The 15,710-nt window shown below is 37.2% G+C and overlaps 1 protein-coding gene across 6 annotated transcripts in view; it reads left to right on the forward strand.

The window, feature by feature from the left end:
- The window catches only part of SEC24B (SEC24 homolog B, COPII component), a 94,598-nt gene that overhangs the window by 35,273 nt on the left and 43,615 nt on the right, over positions 1 to 15,710 (forward strand). The gene's annotated exons all lie outside the window — the stretch shown is intronic.

Consider the following 15,710-nt stretch of genomic DNA (forward strand, 5'->3'; position numbering starts at 1 on the left):
TCATATTTTGCTTTTATATTTACTAAGTTATTCACAGTTCTTTAGATAGTCTTTGTAGTCATTTTTCTGGCTAATAATTCATTGAGTCATTGTATTATAATTTACTAATCCATTTCTCTATTATGGAACATTTATTTCCTATTTTTTAAAGGTTATTATAGTTTCTTTTATAAGAAAGTACCCACAATTTCCTTATTTAGTGTATTTCATATTCTATTTGATTTCTGTGCTTTGTTATTATTATTAATGGAAAGTATCTTTAGACCCAATTTGATGAATGAGAGGAGTAAAAATTAAATTCTGTCTCACATTTGGAGCATTGACAAACAATATAGTTTGTGTGCTTGTTTAATATTCTCACTGTGTTAAATAAGTGACAAGCAACTAAAATGTGTTGTTTTGACCCTGTTTTCCCACATTTTCTCCTCTTTTGAAAGTATTTATGATTATTTTCTTTCTGGCTAAAATTCCAAATCTATTGGCATTTCAGGTTAATGTATTTTTCATTTGATGAGAGATAACCAAATTTTTCTTAGAAATTTTCAATTTGTATTTTTGGAGCAATCATTAGTAATATTTTTAGGGACTGTCTTCATTGTGTAATGATAGCTCCTGACTTTGCATATGAAGAACTCTCATGTTCTGAAACTCAGACAAAAAGCATCATAAATCCTTAGACTAATTTCACTGCCTGTATGTGCTGTGTATTTATGTGGTCTACAGTACCTTTCTATCATTTGATCAGATTATACATTGTAAGATTTTTTATTTGGTTTTGTAGGAAAACCAACTCCAGCACCAAGGAGTGTTCATTGATTCTCAACCAGCCAATGTGTATATTAGGAACAGAGTCTAGTTTTTTTAAGTGTTTGCCTTCAAAGTGAAGGACCGGTAGGAGAGTTTTGTTTGTCATGAGTGGAGAGTTTTGTTTGTCATGAGTAAGGGTAGGTTGAAAAGCCCGAACAAATGAATTCTGTCTTTTTTGTGTTTTTCCTCTGCATTTTTTTTCTGTTTTTGTTTTTCAATTACAGTTGTCCCATTTTTCCCCCTTTGCTACCCCCCCCACCCAACCCACCCCTTCTCCCACAATCATATCCCTCCCCGTTGTCCATGAGTCATTTTTACACGTTCCTTGACTAAACCCTTCCTGTACTTATCCCCCTTCTCTACCTGCCCCCTATTGACTGCTATTCTGCTCCTTGTCCTATTTAGTTCATTTGTTTATGTTGTTCCTTAGTTTCCTGTATTAGGTGATATCATATGGTATTTTTCTTTCATTGCCTGGCTTATTTCACTAAGCATAATTCTCTCTAATTCCATCCATGTTGTTGCAAATGGCAGGAGTTCTTTCTTTCTCTGCTGCATAGTATTCCATTGCGTAAATGTACCACCGTTTTTTGATCCACTCATCTACAGATGGGCACTTAGGCTGTTTCCAGCACTTAGCTATTGTAAACAGGGCTGCTATGAACATAGGGGTGCATAAGTTCTTTTGAATTCGGGTTTTAGGATTTTTCAGGTATAATCCTAGCAGTGGAATCGCTGGTTCAAAAGGCAGTTCCATTTTTAGTTTTTTGAGGTAATTCCATACTGTTTTCCATAATGGCTGCACCAGTCTGCATTCCCACCAACAGTGCAGTAGGGTTCCCGTTTCTCCACATCCTCGCCAGCATTTGTTGTTTGTTGATTTGTTGATGATGGCCATTCTGACTGGTGTGAAGTGATATCTCACTGTGGTTTTTATTTGCATCTCTGATAGCTAGTGATGTTGAGCATTTTTTCATGTGTCTGTGGACCTTCTGTGTGTCCTCTTTGGAGAAGTGTTTGTTCAGGTCCTTTGCCCATTTTTTTTTTTTTTTTTTTTTTCTGTGTGGTTGCCTCTCACTCGTGCCCCCAACTGGGGACCTGACATGCAACCTAGTAATGTACCCTGACTGGGAATCGAACCAGCGACACTTGGCTCGCAGGCCGATGCTCAATCCACTGAGCCACAGCAGCCAGGGCCCCTTTGCCCATTTTTTAATTGGGTTGTTTGTTTTCTTGATGTTGAGTCATATAACCTCTTTATATATTTTGGAGATCAGTCCCCTGTCTGAGATATCATTGGCGAATATGTTTTCCCATATGGTTGGTTTCCTTTTCATCTTGCTGATGTTTTCTTTTGCTGAGCAGAAACTCGTTAGTTTGATGTAGTCCCATTTGTTTATTTTTTCCTTTATTTTTCTTGCCTTAGGAGATGTATCCGTGAAAATATTGTTACGTGGGATATCTGAAATTATCCTGCCTATGTTTTCCTCTAGGACTTTTATGTTGTCACGGCTTACATTTAAGTCTTGGATCCATCTTGAGTTTATTCTGGTGTGTGGTGTAAGTTGGTGGTCTAGTTTCATTTTTTTTGCAGGTCCCTATCCAGTTCCCTCAGCACCATTTGTTGAAGAGGCTCTTCTCACTCCATTTTATGTTCCTTCTCTTTCTGTCAAATATTAGTTGACCATATATACCTGGGTTTATTTCTGGGCTCTCTATTCTGTTCCACTGAACTATATGTCTGTTCTTATGCCACTATTAGACTGTTTTGATCACAGTGGCTTTGTAGTATTATTTGATATCTGGTATTGTGATTCCTCCTGCTGCGTTCTTCTGTCTCAGGATTGCTTTTGCTATTCGGGGTCTTTTTTGGTTCTATATGAATTTTTGGAGTATTTGTTCTAGGTCTGTGAAATATGTCATTGGTATTTTAATAGGGATTTCATTGAATCTGTCAATTGCTTTGGGTAGTATGGCCATTTTGATGATGTTGATTCTTCCCATTCAAGAACATGGTATTTGCATCCATTTATTTGTATCTTCCTTAATTTCTTTCTTCAGTGTTATGTAATTTTCTAAGTACAGGTCTTTTATCTCTTTGGTTAAGTTTATTCCTAGGTACTTTATTTCTCTTGTTGCTGTAGTAAATGGTATTTTCTTTTTTGTCTCTGTCCCTGATATTTTATTGTTGGTGTACAGAAATGCCTTAGATTTCTGGACATTTACTTTGTACCCTGCTATTTTGCGAAATTCACTTATTATATCAAGTAATCTTTTAGTGGAGTCTATAGGGTTTTCTATGTATATACTATCATGTCATCTGCATATAATGATAGTTTTACTTCTTTCCAATTTGGATGCCTTTTATTTCTTTTTCTTGTCTGATTGCTGTGGCTAGGACTTCCAACACTATGTTGAATAGGAGTGGAGAGAGTGGGCACCCTTGTCTTGTTCCTGATCTCAGGGGGAATGCTTTCAGTTTTTGTCCATTGAGTATGATGTTGGCTTCAGGGTCCTCATATATAGCCTTAATTATGTTAAGGTATGCTCCCTCTGTTCCCATTTTGCTGAGTGTTTTCATCATAAATGGGTGTTGTATTTTATCAAATGCTTTTTCTGCATCTGTTGATATGATCATGTGATATTTGTCTTTCATTTTGTTTAGGTGATGTATTATATTTATTGATTGGCAAATATTAAACCATCCTTGCATCCCTGGGATGAATCCCACTTGATCGTGGTGTATGATCTTTTTAATGTATTGCTGGATCCTGTTTGCCAATATTTTATTGAGCATTTTAGCATTTATGTTCATAGTGATATTGGCCTGTAGTTTTCTTTCTTCGTTGTGTCTTGACCTGGTTTTGGAATTAGGGTAATACTGGCTTCATAGAAAGAGTTTGGGATTTTTTTCCTCTTCTTGTTGTTTTTGGAATAGTTTGAGAAGGCTAGAAGTTAGTTCTTCCCTAAATGTTTTGTAAAATTCGCCTGTGAAGCCATCCAGTACAGGGCTTTTGTGTGCCGGGAGATTTTTGATTACTGTTTCAATATTCTTCTTTGTTATTGGTCTGTTGAGACTTTCTACTTCTTGATTCAGTTTTGGAAGGTTATATGTTTCTAGAAATTTGTCCATTTCTTCTAGGTTGTCAAATTTCTTGCCAAACAGTTGTTTGTAGTAATTTCTTAAAATCCTTTGTATTTCTGTGGTATCGGTCGTGATTTCTCCTCTTTCATTTCTGATTTTGTTTATTTGGGTCCTTTCCCTTTTTTTCTTGATGAGCCTGGCTAAAGGCTTGTCGATTTTGTTTATTTTTTCAAAGAACCAGCTCCTAGTTTCATTGATCTTTTGAATTGCTTATTTGGTCTCTGTGTCATTTAATTCTGCTCTGATCTTGATGATTTCCTTCCTTCTTCTTGCCCTAGACTTTTTTTGTTGTTGTTCTAGTTCTTGTAGCTGTAGGGTAGATTTTTTATTTGAGATTCATCTATCCTTTTCAGATATGCCTGTATTGCTATGAACTTCCCTCTCAGGACTGCTTTTGCTGTTTTCCATAGGTTTTGGGCTGTTGTTTGTTCATTATCATTAGTTTCCAGAAAGTTCTTGATTTCTTCCTTGATGTCATTGTTAAGCCATTCATTATTTAATATCAATGTTATTCATGCTCCATGAGTTTGGATGTTATTGATTTTTTTTCTTGAGATTGATTTCTAGTTTCAGGGTGTTGTGGTCTGAAAAGATCCTTGATATAATTTCAGTTTCTTGAATTTGTTTAGGCTTGTTTTGTGTCCTATCACGTGGTCAGTCTATCTTTGAGAATGTCCCATGTGCATTTGAAAATAATGTATATTTTGCTTCTTTGGGGTGAAAAGTTCTATATATATCAGTTAAGTCCATGTGGTTTAGTGTGTTGTTCAATGCCTGTATATCCTTGGTGTTTCTGTGCTTCGAAGATCTGTCTGTTGTTGATAATGGAGTGTTAAAGTCCCCTACTATGAGTGTGTTTCTGTTGATATCCTTCTTGTGGTCTTTTAGTATTTTCCTTATATATATGGGTGCTCCTATATTGGGTGCATATATGTTTGCCAGGGTTACATCTTCTTGATGGATTGTTCCCTTAAGTATTATGAAATGTCCTTCTTTGTCTCTTTTTATGGCCCTTGCTTTGGAATCTGTTTTGTCTGATATGAGGACTGCTACCCCAGCTTTTTTTTCATGTCCGTTTGCTTGGAATACTTTTTATATCCTTTTACTTTCAGTCTGTGTAAATCTTTTGTTTTTTGAGGTGTGTTTTTTTGTAGACAGCAAATATGTGGGTCCTGTTTTCTTATCCATTCTTTTACCCTATGTCTTTTGCATTTAATCCATTTACATTTATGGTTATTGAAATGTATTTATTCATTTCCCTTTGTACCTGTGTTCGTCTCTCTTTTTTTTCTTAAAACATTTTCTTTAGTATCTATTGCAATGCTGGTTTGGTGGAGATGTATTCTTTTAGTCTTCCTTTGTCTGGGAAACTCCTTATTTCACCTTACATTTTGAATGAGAGCCTCACTGGGTAGAGTATTCTTGGCTGTAGGCCTTTGTTTTTCATTGCTTGAAATTTTTTGACCATTCCCTTCTGGCTTGTAGTGTTTCTGTTGAGAAATCGGTCGATAGCCTTATTGGAGCTCTCGTGTTATGTTATTTGCTGTTTTTCTCTTGCTGCTTTTAGTATTCTCTGTCTTTGAATGTTGCCATTTTAATTGTGATGTGCCTTGGAGTGGGTTTTTTGAGGTTCTTTTTTATTGGGACTCTCTGTGCTTCTTGAACTTGAATAACTTTTCCTCTCATCAGGTTGGGAATATTTTCTGTCAATACTTCTCCTGTTAGCTTTTCTATTCCACGTTCCTCTTCTTCTCCCTCTCTTATTCCGATGATCCTGATATTATTTCTTCTCATGCTATCCTGTAATTCCTTTACATCTTGTTCATATTTTTTCAATCTTTTTTCATTTTGTTTTATCGTCTGGGAATTTTTTTCTACATTATCCTCTAGCTCACTGATTTGATCCTCTGCTTCGTTTAGTCTGCTTTTGACTGATTCTACTGTGTTTTTCAGTTCAGAGATTGAATTCTTCATTTCTTCCTGATTCTTGTTAATAGTTTCTATGTCCTTTTTTATGCTGGTGCAGTTCTCTGCAAGTTCCCTGTAACTTTCTTGGAGCTCATGATAACTTCCTTGAAGCTTGTCGTAGTTGTTTTTGAGGTTGTCGAGTATATTGAGCTTCTTCACCACCATTGTTTTGAATTCCGTGTCTGACATTTGGGCTATGTCTATTCCACCTACCTCTCTTTTCTAGGGATTCCTCTTTACTTTTCATTGAGAGGTTGTTTCTGTGTCTTACCATGTTGGATTCTTCTTGTTTGTTTTTGTTTTTTGGATTTGTCTGCTTTGACTTCCCACCTTTGTGATATGATATTCTTTATAGGAGATCTGGGGGTTTCAGTGGTGCAGTCTCTTTGATCTCCTGAGCCTGATGTTCTTGGAATACCCTTTATGTCGTTTGTTTATGCTGTCTGGTTATATTTCAGATGCTCTTTGGTAGGATCTTCCCTCTGGCTAGTTGATTGAAAGTCACTCTGTCCACTTTGTCTTGAGTTCTTTTCTGGAAATACTGTTAAAAACATAAACACACAGCCCAGGCAGGAAACCCACACTCTCAAAAATATCTCCCACCCTCTATCCCGCTATCGTCAGCCAATGAGCTCGTATTGATATAAATGCAGAGAGGTTAGGGCTTTTATACTATAGGAAGAATAGATAAGAGTTGTTTTCAAAGAGGAAAAATATGATTTTTGAGAGAGGGGATGATAGGTTAATAATAGTAGCAAGTAGTGTCGAGACCATGCAGGACAGTAGGTAATATTTACATTGTATGTTAATAATAATAAAAGAAAAAGAGGAAAGAATGCAGAGTATAGTAAGAAAGTGGAATTGTATAGTATTAGATTTATATAGTAGTTATATTCTATTTATTTAGTGTGAAAGGGAGGCTAAACTAGACAGACAAACAAATAAACCAAAATTGAAGAGGAAGGAGAGATGGTATGAAACAAATTAAAGAGATCTTTTTTTAAGAAAAAAAACTTTTTTTAAGTAAAAATTAAAATTAAAATTAAAGATCAGAAATTTTAAAAAATTAAAATCAAATAAGATAGAAATAAAAAAACTAAAATAGAAATAAAAATTAAAAAATATATAAAAGGAAAGTTTTTAATCAGTTCAGCCTTTGTGTGTCATCTTCTTTTTCTGGATCCACAGCTGGTCTATTGAGGCGGGCCAAAGTTTCCTGTTCTGTTCCTTGCAGCAACGGTGTGTGCCCGCTGTGGCCGGCGTTCCTTTGGCGCCTGTTGGAGCCGGCCGGGGTGCTTGTGGCCTTCATGCTAGCCTCAGGCCTGCTGAGCCGCACCCTGAGAGTTGGTCTCTCACCCCTTGGGACAGGCCCGGACCCTTGTGCACAATGGAAGTGAGCGTCTGTGAGTCACTGCCGCCCGCTGTTCCTGTGCCCCCGCAGCCGCCCACAGTTCCCACACCCGCCTGGGCGGGCACGAGCAGAGCCCACGCAAATGGTCTGCGCTCCAGCCTAGCGCCCACGGTAGCTGGCCAGGGGTGTCTGTGCGCGGTCTTCTGCGTGCCCAGCGGGACCTCCCTGTGCCCGTTGGGGTACTGATCTTATTTCTCTTTGGGTGTGTCCGAGGGGCACCTGGACACGCGGCCCTGCGCACCTGGGCCAGTGAATGAGGGCACTTCCCTGTGGGCGCCTGCGCAACCCAAGGGGAGGGTTGAGGAGTGGGCAAGCGCACATCCGCGCCTGTGCTCCTCAAGAATGTCCTATCACCCCCGACCTTTCCTCCCCTCTCCGCAGTTCACAAGAGAAAAATTTAAAAGAAAATCACATTCTCGCATGCACAGCAGTACGCTGTTTCTTGTCTTTCAGCGCCAGATGCCACCTGGCCCAATCCTGTGTCTGCCAGCGGGCAGAGACCCGCTCTCCTCCCGATTCCTCTCTGGGGAAGCCTGTGGTCACTAAAAAGCCTTTGTGTGCTTCCCGCCACAGCTCGGGCAGCCGCCCCAGTCAGTAATCCCGTCTCGTCCCTTTTTCCTCTGCTATCCTCACCAAACAGGTTGTTCCCAGATGGTTTTCTCTACTCCAGCAGTGCCTTGGCTCGACTCCTGCCAGTGTCCAGCTGCTCACTGAGATGTTCTGTCTGCAATTAGCCCAAACTGCAGACGGGTCTCGGAAGCCAGAAAGCGCAGCCTCCCCTCACTCCTCTGCCATCTTCCTCCTCTTTCCTCTGCATTGATGACTCATTCCATTTCTTAACTATCTTGCTTGTTTTGACCTTTTAAAGTACCCCTGCTAATTTTTATCCTGTCATATTTTCCTTTTGATCATTTTACTTTAAATTCCATGTTGGTATCTTACTGTATCATTTTGTAAACCACTTTCCTACTAAATAAGCACAATTATGTTTCCTTTTTTCTTATTAAGTAGGTTTTAAAAGAGAAGGAGCTACCATTTATTGAACGCTTAAGAGTATGCCAATTACTTTATATATATTATTTCATTTAATCCACATATCAATCCTGTGATGTAGATATTGCTTGTTTTACAGATGAGAAAAGTGAGATTCACAAAAATTAGGTAAGCTGCACAAGTTATAAATTTAAGTAGAATAGTGAAAGATTTCTGATTCACACCTTTCTATCATTATGCTCTTTCTATAAAATGAAGCTGAATTTTTTTGTTTTTGGTTGTTAAACTCTTGATATACCTAAGAAAGCTCCTGGCTTGACTAAGTAACGGAAAAGATAATACTGGAGACATTTGAATTGTAGCTTTTAATATTCCTTTTCTAGATTGGCTTCTTAGTGGCCTCTGCCTTTGGATAGTCTGGGGTACACAGCTGATTGTTGGCGTGAGTTAGGACTACCGTTTTTGTTGTGCAAGTTGTAGTTTGCGTGGATGGTGCCTCTTGTAGTTGTGTAGTGCACGGCTTGCGTGGGGCCTGGTGTGGGTCTGCTAAGACTACTAAAATAGCACTATTCTTAAAAGAGCTGTCTTTTTTTCTCCCGGCTTCAAATACACCCTTGCTTAGTTATTCTTTCAAGGACTCAGCAATTTTTACTGGTGTTTAGAGGAGAGGCTTCAGATTTTTGCTCCTAAAAAAAATTTTTTTTAACTCTGTAACTACTTAAACATTTCTCAGATTGCCTTGTAAAATTTTTCACCAAAATTTTAAATAGTTGCAGTTATGTAATTTTCAACATATTGCATATGTTGACTTTTAAAACAAAGATGTTACATTATTCTTTGTATCCACCGGAATGTACTTACCTTTATTCTTTAACAAGTACCCAAACAAGCCCGTTTTTTTAAATTTGGAAAGTTTACATTTTTCCTTTTTCTCCTTTATGTCATATCCTCTCCTCTGAATGTAATAATATAGTATATTCTTAAGCTAGAAACTCTTTTATCCCTCTATGTTATACTTCTCTGCCACAATGATACTGCCTATATAAATTGAAATTTTTAAATTTGTTTTATTGTCTGTGCCCGTAAGTCTAAGCATTAACATTTTTTCTTCTGGATTAAATAAGTAGTTAAATTATTATTAGTAAATAGTTGGTCAAAATAAACATCATGACTTTTGGTATTTTTTAATGTAATATGCATTTTTATTGAAAAAATATATTTTATTGAGCTGAATCCCTCTCCCTCCTCCCCAGCTTAGCTTTGTGTATCTGAATTGTATATGATTCATTGTTAGAATAAGATAAACTTCAGCTAGATATTATTTGTTTCTATTTTTATACATATAATAGAAACTTTGTTCATGTAATATAGATGGGAATGATATGCGAAGGGTTTTAGTAAAGCAACCTTGTTATTTCGAGTTTTTAACCTTCTGAGTTACATGTCAGAAATTTTTGTTGTTGTTTATTGGATTTTATTTTCTAGATAATCACTGACATTATTGTTACTTTAATGTAGCGGTTTACAGTTTTAAGATAACTCACTTTTATCTGTCACTGGATTATCATGTGAAGCAGGCATATCATATTTCTTTTTCCTTTTACAGATAAGGAAATTTTGGTTTAGAGAGGTACATCTCTTACCCAAAGATACACAGACTACCAAGGAGGGAGTAAGACCCAGTGCAGATCTTCTGCCTTCAAACCCAGTGCTCATTTTACTGATTCAGCAGTTGCTCAAAATAGTGTGAATTTCAGTATACCATGCCAGTATCTTATCCTTTCATCATATTTTTATCAAAACTTCAAGCTGTGCTGTAGGTCATTTATTTTAAGGATGGTATCTCTACATACCCTAATTGGTAAAGGCAGTCCTCATTTTGAAACCTGTGAGACAAATTTTATTCTTTGTGAGAAAGTCTGATTTAATTTTTCTAATCCAAGGAAATGTTTTCTTAGAATTTCAATGGATATCCTAAACTCCACTGAGAAATAAATTGCAGCATGTATCTTTTAAGCCAAGTTACTGTATGCGGTCAAATTTAAATGTCAAAGATCTAATATAATTAATTTTTTATAATAGGCTATAAAAGCTAGGCAGTGAGCAAATATACAGTTTCTAATTACCAAATTTGAAATAAAGCAGTATAATATGTACCTAATATCAGGTTATTTATGAAGCAAGGATTATCTTGAAAAGCACTGTATTCTGGTGGTAAATAATTTGTATTGTGTGTATTAAACTCTGGTATTTGACTTTTTAAAAATATTAACATTAGGGATCAAGTATAAATATCAGAAATAACTTTAATTTCATCAGGCATTATGATTTAAAAAAAGGATGTTACCATGCATTTAATAAAAAGAAAAATATACATTACTAAGTTCTAATGGGTTTGTCTGCTAATAAATATTTTTTTGTTAAAAGGAGGTAGAAAAAATTAAATGTATAAAACATGAGGTGGGAAATGATAATAATCATTATAAATATGTTGTGATAAAATAGATTATAAAGTACTTTATTGATCTCATTTGACTTTGAAAGAAATCATATAGAATTTTTATCATGAATTTTATCCATTGTATCTCGAAAAGGTCAGTAGTCCTAGAAAACATTCTACTTGTTTTTAAAAGAATGAGCATTATTAGGGGTACTACTCAGGTTGGTGGAAGTTTCTTTTTTCTAGCTAATGACTTGCCCTAAGGAATAAGTATTAAGAATAGATGCAAATAATTGCTTTTAATTAAATACACACAAAACAAGTTTTTAAATAATAGTTAATATTTACATAGTATTTAGTATATTTCAGGCACCATTCTAAGCTTTGAACTATATATATTAATTCATTTAATTCTAAAAACACTATTTGAGGTGGTTATTACCTCACAGATGATGTAATGAAGAACAGAAAGGTTAGTAACTTGCTCAGGGACACACAACTAGCAAACTAGTGAGGGGTAGACCTAGAATTGAACCCAGAGTCCCCATCTTTATCCACCATGTCCTGCTGCTTGTCAGTCAGTATTTCTTACTGTTTTTGCTTTGTTCTCATAGGACTCTCAAAAGCAGTGAGTTGTTTGACAGTAGTGCTTGGGGACCACATACATGCAGAATTATTAAATAAATTCATCACTCTACTTTTCAATATTTCTGATTTAAGAATATTCCAAGGAGAACCAACCCTATTTTTAACATGTTTCATCTTTAACTGTAACATGTATGGCAAGGTAAAAGAAAGTCTGTAGATTTAGGATGTGTTGATTAATCATTTAAGGAAGGAGGACATTTTCCCTTTAGCCTGAGATTTTTATATCTCATGGCGATGTGTTATAGTAAGATTTAGGATAAATTAAGAATAAGTGTTCCTTTGTAAAGTGAGAGAAACACTGTTGTTAACACAGGCACTTTCTTAAGTAGGTTAAGTTCTAGGAAAGAGGGTACTATGGAAATTGATTCCTTTAAAACCATTCTTTTATGAGAACCCTTGGAAATTTTTCTAGTGTGTGTACCTAGTTTGAAGACCAACTTAGGAAAGATAACACTTGCTCAAAAGTCTGAACACTTGAATTTTAAAAAGCTACCCTCCACAACAGATTTGTTCTCTCGAGACTAGTTTTATTTATTTCCAATGTAGCTATATCTGGGGAAGAGGGAAGAAACCTTTTATTAAGCAGCCTTAAGGATATGGTCTCCTGGAGAGTTTTGCCTGAAGGTACTTTAAACCAAATGCCCTTTCTAAATATTGGAGCTCTGTTAGTTACACAACTCTTTATAATGTCAAATTCTATCTACTATGGTTTCTTGCGTTTTGACTTAATAGAGTCATACCTTTGAAGTTCTGATTAAGACAGAATAAGTTAGGATATAGCATTTGCTCCCCATTTGGTGGTGTTTGTTGTGATTGGGATAGAAGGTACTCCATGTACAGTTTTGCAGTGGGTTTTGGATTGAACTCTGGAAGACACATCATATTCTGCCACCTTACAAATGCAGTCTATTTATATCATACATAGGTTCTGGCTATTGAAGAGGGTCTGAGTAAAGGTGTTCTGGAAGTTCTCATAACCATTCACATATAGCAGAGCACCAACTTGGCTGAAAGCTCCTTTCTGGCTGTAACGCCGCATTTGTTGCAGTTTGTATGTACCGGACCCAGTCTAGAACAGGGCACTTAAATCTGGATTGATTGTTATTCTGGAGCTCTTACTGTTCCTCTGTGCATTAACTAAAATGTCATATTCTTGTGCCATTAGTATTACCAAAGTTTACTTTAATAAGCAAAGGAATGCTAAATTCTGAGCATATTAAGTCATGTTTGAGGAAGGGCTTACATCTTGATACTTTTATCTCCAGTACTTCTTTAAAAGAATTGCATCTTTTTTCAGGAAAATAAAGTTTTGAGTATGTTGGGTCACGTTCTGTTAATATAGTACATTGGCAACTGTAGTATAATCTAAAATGATATTATAATAAATATTAATATTACTCTATGTTGTATTATTCATAGACTTCTTCCAGTGCATTAAGTTGTTCTATAAATCTTTCTATCATTGTATAGCTATCTCATTTGCTTCCAGTTAAACATTGGATATTATTCTGATCAGTGAAATCCTTTTTTATTCATGAAATCTGGAAAAAGAAAGGAAAATCTTATAATACATGGTTTGCCCTGTACTTTGGTTCCTTTGATTAGTCATAGAGTCAACAATCTGCATATTCATTCAGTTGTGAAAGGAATGGACTCTATTCTGATTTTTTCCCTCATTATTGGCTTCTGTCAGTTCAACACAGTAAATGGAATTTCTTCTTGTTTCTTTCTACTACATATACATACTCGTACAGGGTGAGGCACAAGTAGGTTTACAGTTGTGAGTACATGAAATGCAGAGTTTATTTTTGTATTATTTTTTATCATTTTTTATTTTCCAATTACAGTTGACACACAATATTATATTAGTTTCAGGTATATACCCTAGTGATAAGACATATAACATACTAAGTGATCATCCCGATAAATCTGGTACCAATCTAACACCACACATAGTTATTAGAATATTATTGATTCTATACTCTGTGCTGTGCTTTATGTCCTCATGACTATTCTGTAACAACCAATTTGTACTTCAATCCCTTCACCTTTTTCACCCATCCCCAACTCCTCTCCCATCTGGCGACCATCAAAATGTTCTCTGTATCTATGAGTCTGTTTGTTCTGCATGTTCATTAATTTTATTTTTTTTAATTCATATGTTGACAAGTATGTATTTACTTCCATTTTATTGTTTATATTTTTTATCTTTTTTTCTTCCTTCTTCTTAAAGAAGACCCTTTAAACTTTCGTGTAATACTGGTGTGGTGGTGATGATGAACTTCTTTAGCTTTACTTTGGGAAGCTCTTGAGCTCTACTTCAATTCTAAATGATAGCTTTGCTTGGGAGAAGAATTTTGGTTGTAGGTTCTTGCTTTTCATCTCTTTGAATATTTCTTGCCAGCCCCTTCTTGCCTGCAAAGTTTCTTTTTAAGATATCAGCTGGCAATCTTATGGGGCTACCTTGTAGGTAACTCTCTGCTTTTCTCTTGCTGCTTTTAATATTCTCTTTTTGTCTTTAACCTTTTGCATTTTAATTATGATATGTTTGGTACGGGCCTCTTTGGGTTCATCTTCTTTGGGACTCTGTGCTTCCTGGACTTGTATGTCTATTTTCTTCACGAAATTAGAAAAGTTTTGTCATTATTTTTTCAGATAGGTTTTCAAGTTCTTGCTCTGCCTCTTCTCTCTCTGGCACCCTAATGATGAGAATGTTGGTACACTTGAAGTTGTCCCAGGGGCTCCTTACACTGTCTTAATTATTATTTTTTAATTCTTTTTTTCTTCTTGCTGTTTTCATTGGGTGTTTTTTGTTTCTTCATAGTTCAAATTACTAATTTGATTCTCAGCTTCATCTTCTCTACTTGTTGATTCCCTATAAATTATTGTTAATTTCAATTAGTGTATCCTTCATTTCCAACTGGTACTTTGCTATGGTTTCTATATCCTTTTTCATGCTTTCGTTATAACTATTGTTTTGAACTGTATTTGGCAGTTCGCATGCCACCATTTCATTTCGTTCTTTTTCTGGAGATTTTCTCTTGTTCTTTCACTTGAGACCTGTTTCTTTGTCTTCACATTTTGTCTGCTTCCCTGTGTTTCCTTCTATGTATTAGATTAGAGCTGCTATGTCTCCTTCACTTGGTAGAGTGGTCTTGCGTAGTAGATGTCTTGTAGGGCCCAGTGGTGCAGCCTCCCCAGTCACCTGCGTTGTGTGCTCCCAGTACACCCCTCTGTGGGCTGTGTGCACTGTCCTGCTGTAGTTGAGCCTTGATTGCTGTTGGCAGCACTGGGAGGGATTAACCCCCAGGCCAGTTGGCTGGGAGGACTGGCTACAACTACATTGGAGGAGCTGCTGTCAACCCTACGAAGCTGGACTTCCTACAATGAGGCTTTGATTCTCACCGAGTCCACCCCTTGAGTCTGTGGTTCGTGGTTGTGGTAGGGTTGTAATCCAGCATGGTCTGTAGCTATCCACTAGGTGCGCTGGCTCTGGTGCCGCCCGGGGAATATAAGGTCAGCCACTGCCTGTGTGCTGCCTGGGGCCTTCTGGTGCAGACTAGAGTGATTTGCAGATGACTGCTACTTTTACTGAGCTTGGAGGTGCCCACAAGAGGTCAAGCTGCTATACAAGACTGGCTGCCACTAGTGTCGGGCCTGGAGCCACTTCACAAGAGGTATAGGTTACTCAGAGGCCAGATGCTACTTGTTAGAGAGATTTTAGGAAAGTCTGAAGCATGAGCAAAGACAGGCCATTTGTATGGAAAAGCCATTGGAAATAGCTTGTATGAGCCTGAAATGTTGGTGAGGAAGGGTCTCAGGAAATCACCAGCTCAGTGCAAACAGTGATAGCCAGGTTGATGGAGACTCAGATATCACACCCACCTGTCATCTCTGTGGGGGGAGGACTCATCAAAGGAATAGTGGCTTCTGCCAGCATTTTTGTCTTGGAGAAAGCTGCCCTCCCCCTCACCGCCTGCAAGCTCTCAGTGATGCCCAGCAATTCAGTTCTTCTCCGTATGCCCTTGGTGCCTTTGTGGCTTTTGAGCTGCTGCCCCAGCACTAAAGCTCAGACGGAGTGAATCCAAGTAAGTCTGTGCACAGACCCTTTAAGAGGAACTGCCTGGGACCCCAGAAGTACTACATTTCAGCCATCATCTCTGCTGATTTGTACAGCTGAAGTTATGGGGACTTATCTTACTGGAACTGGAACCCTAGGCTTTGGGGCCTGGTGTGGGGCTGGGACCCCTCGCTCCTCAGGGAGGACCTCCACAGCTGAGATATTTCTCTCAATATTT

The sequence above is a fragment of the Furipterus horrens genome, unplaced genomic scaffold (genome assembly GCF_987537825.1).
Source record: "Furipterus horrens unplaced genomic scaffold, mFurHor1.1.pri manual_scaffold_2, whole genome shotgun sequence".
Taxonomy (NCBI): Eukaryota; Metazoa; Chordata; class Mammalia; order Chiroptera; family Furipteridae; genus Furipterus; species Furipterus horrens.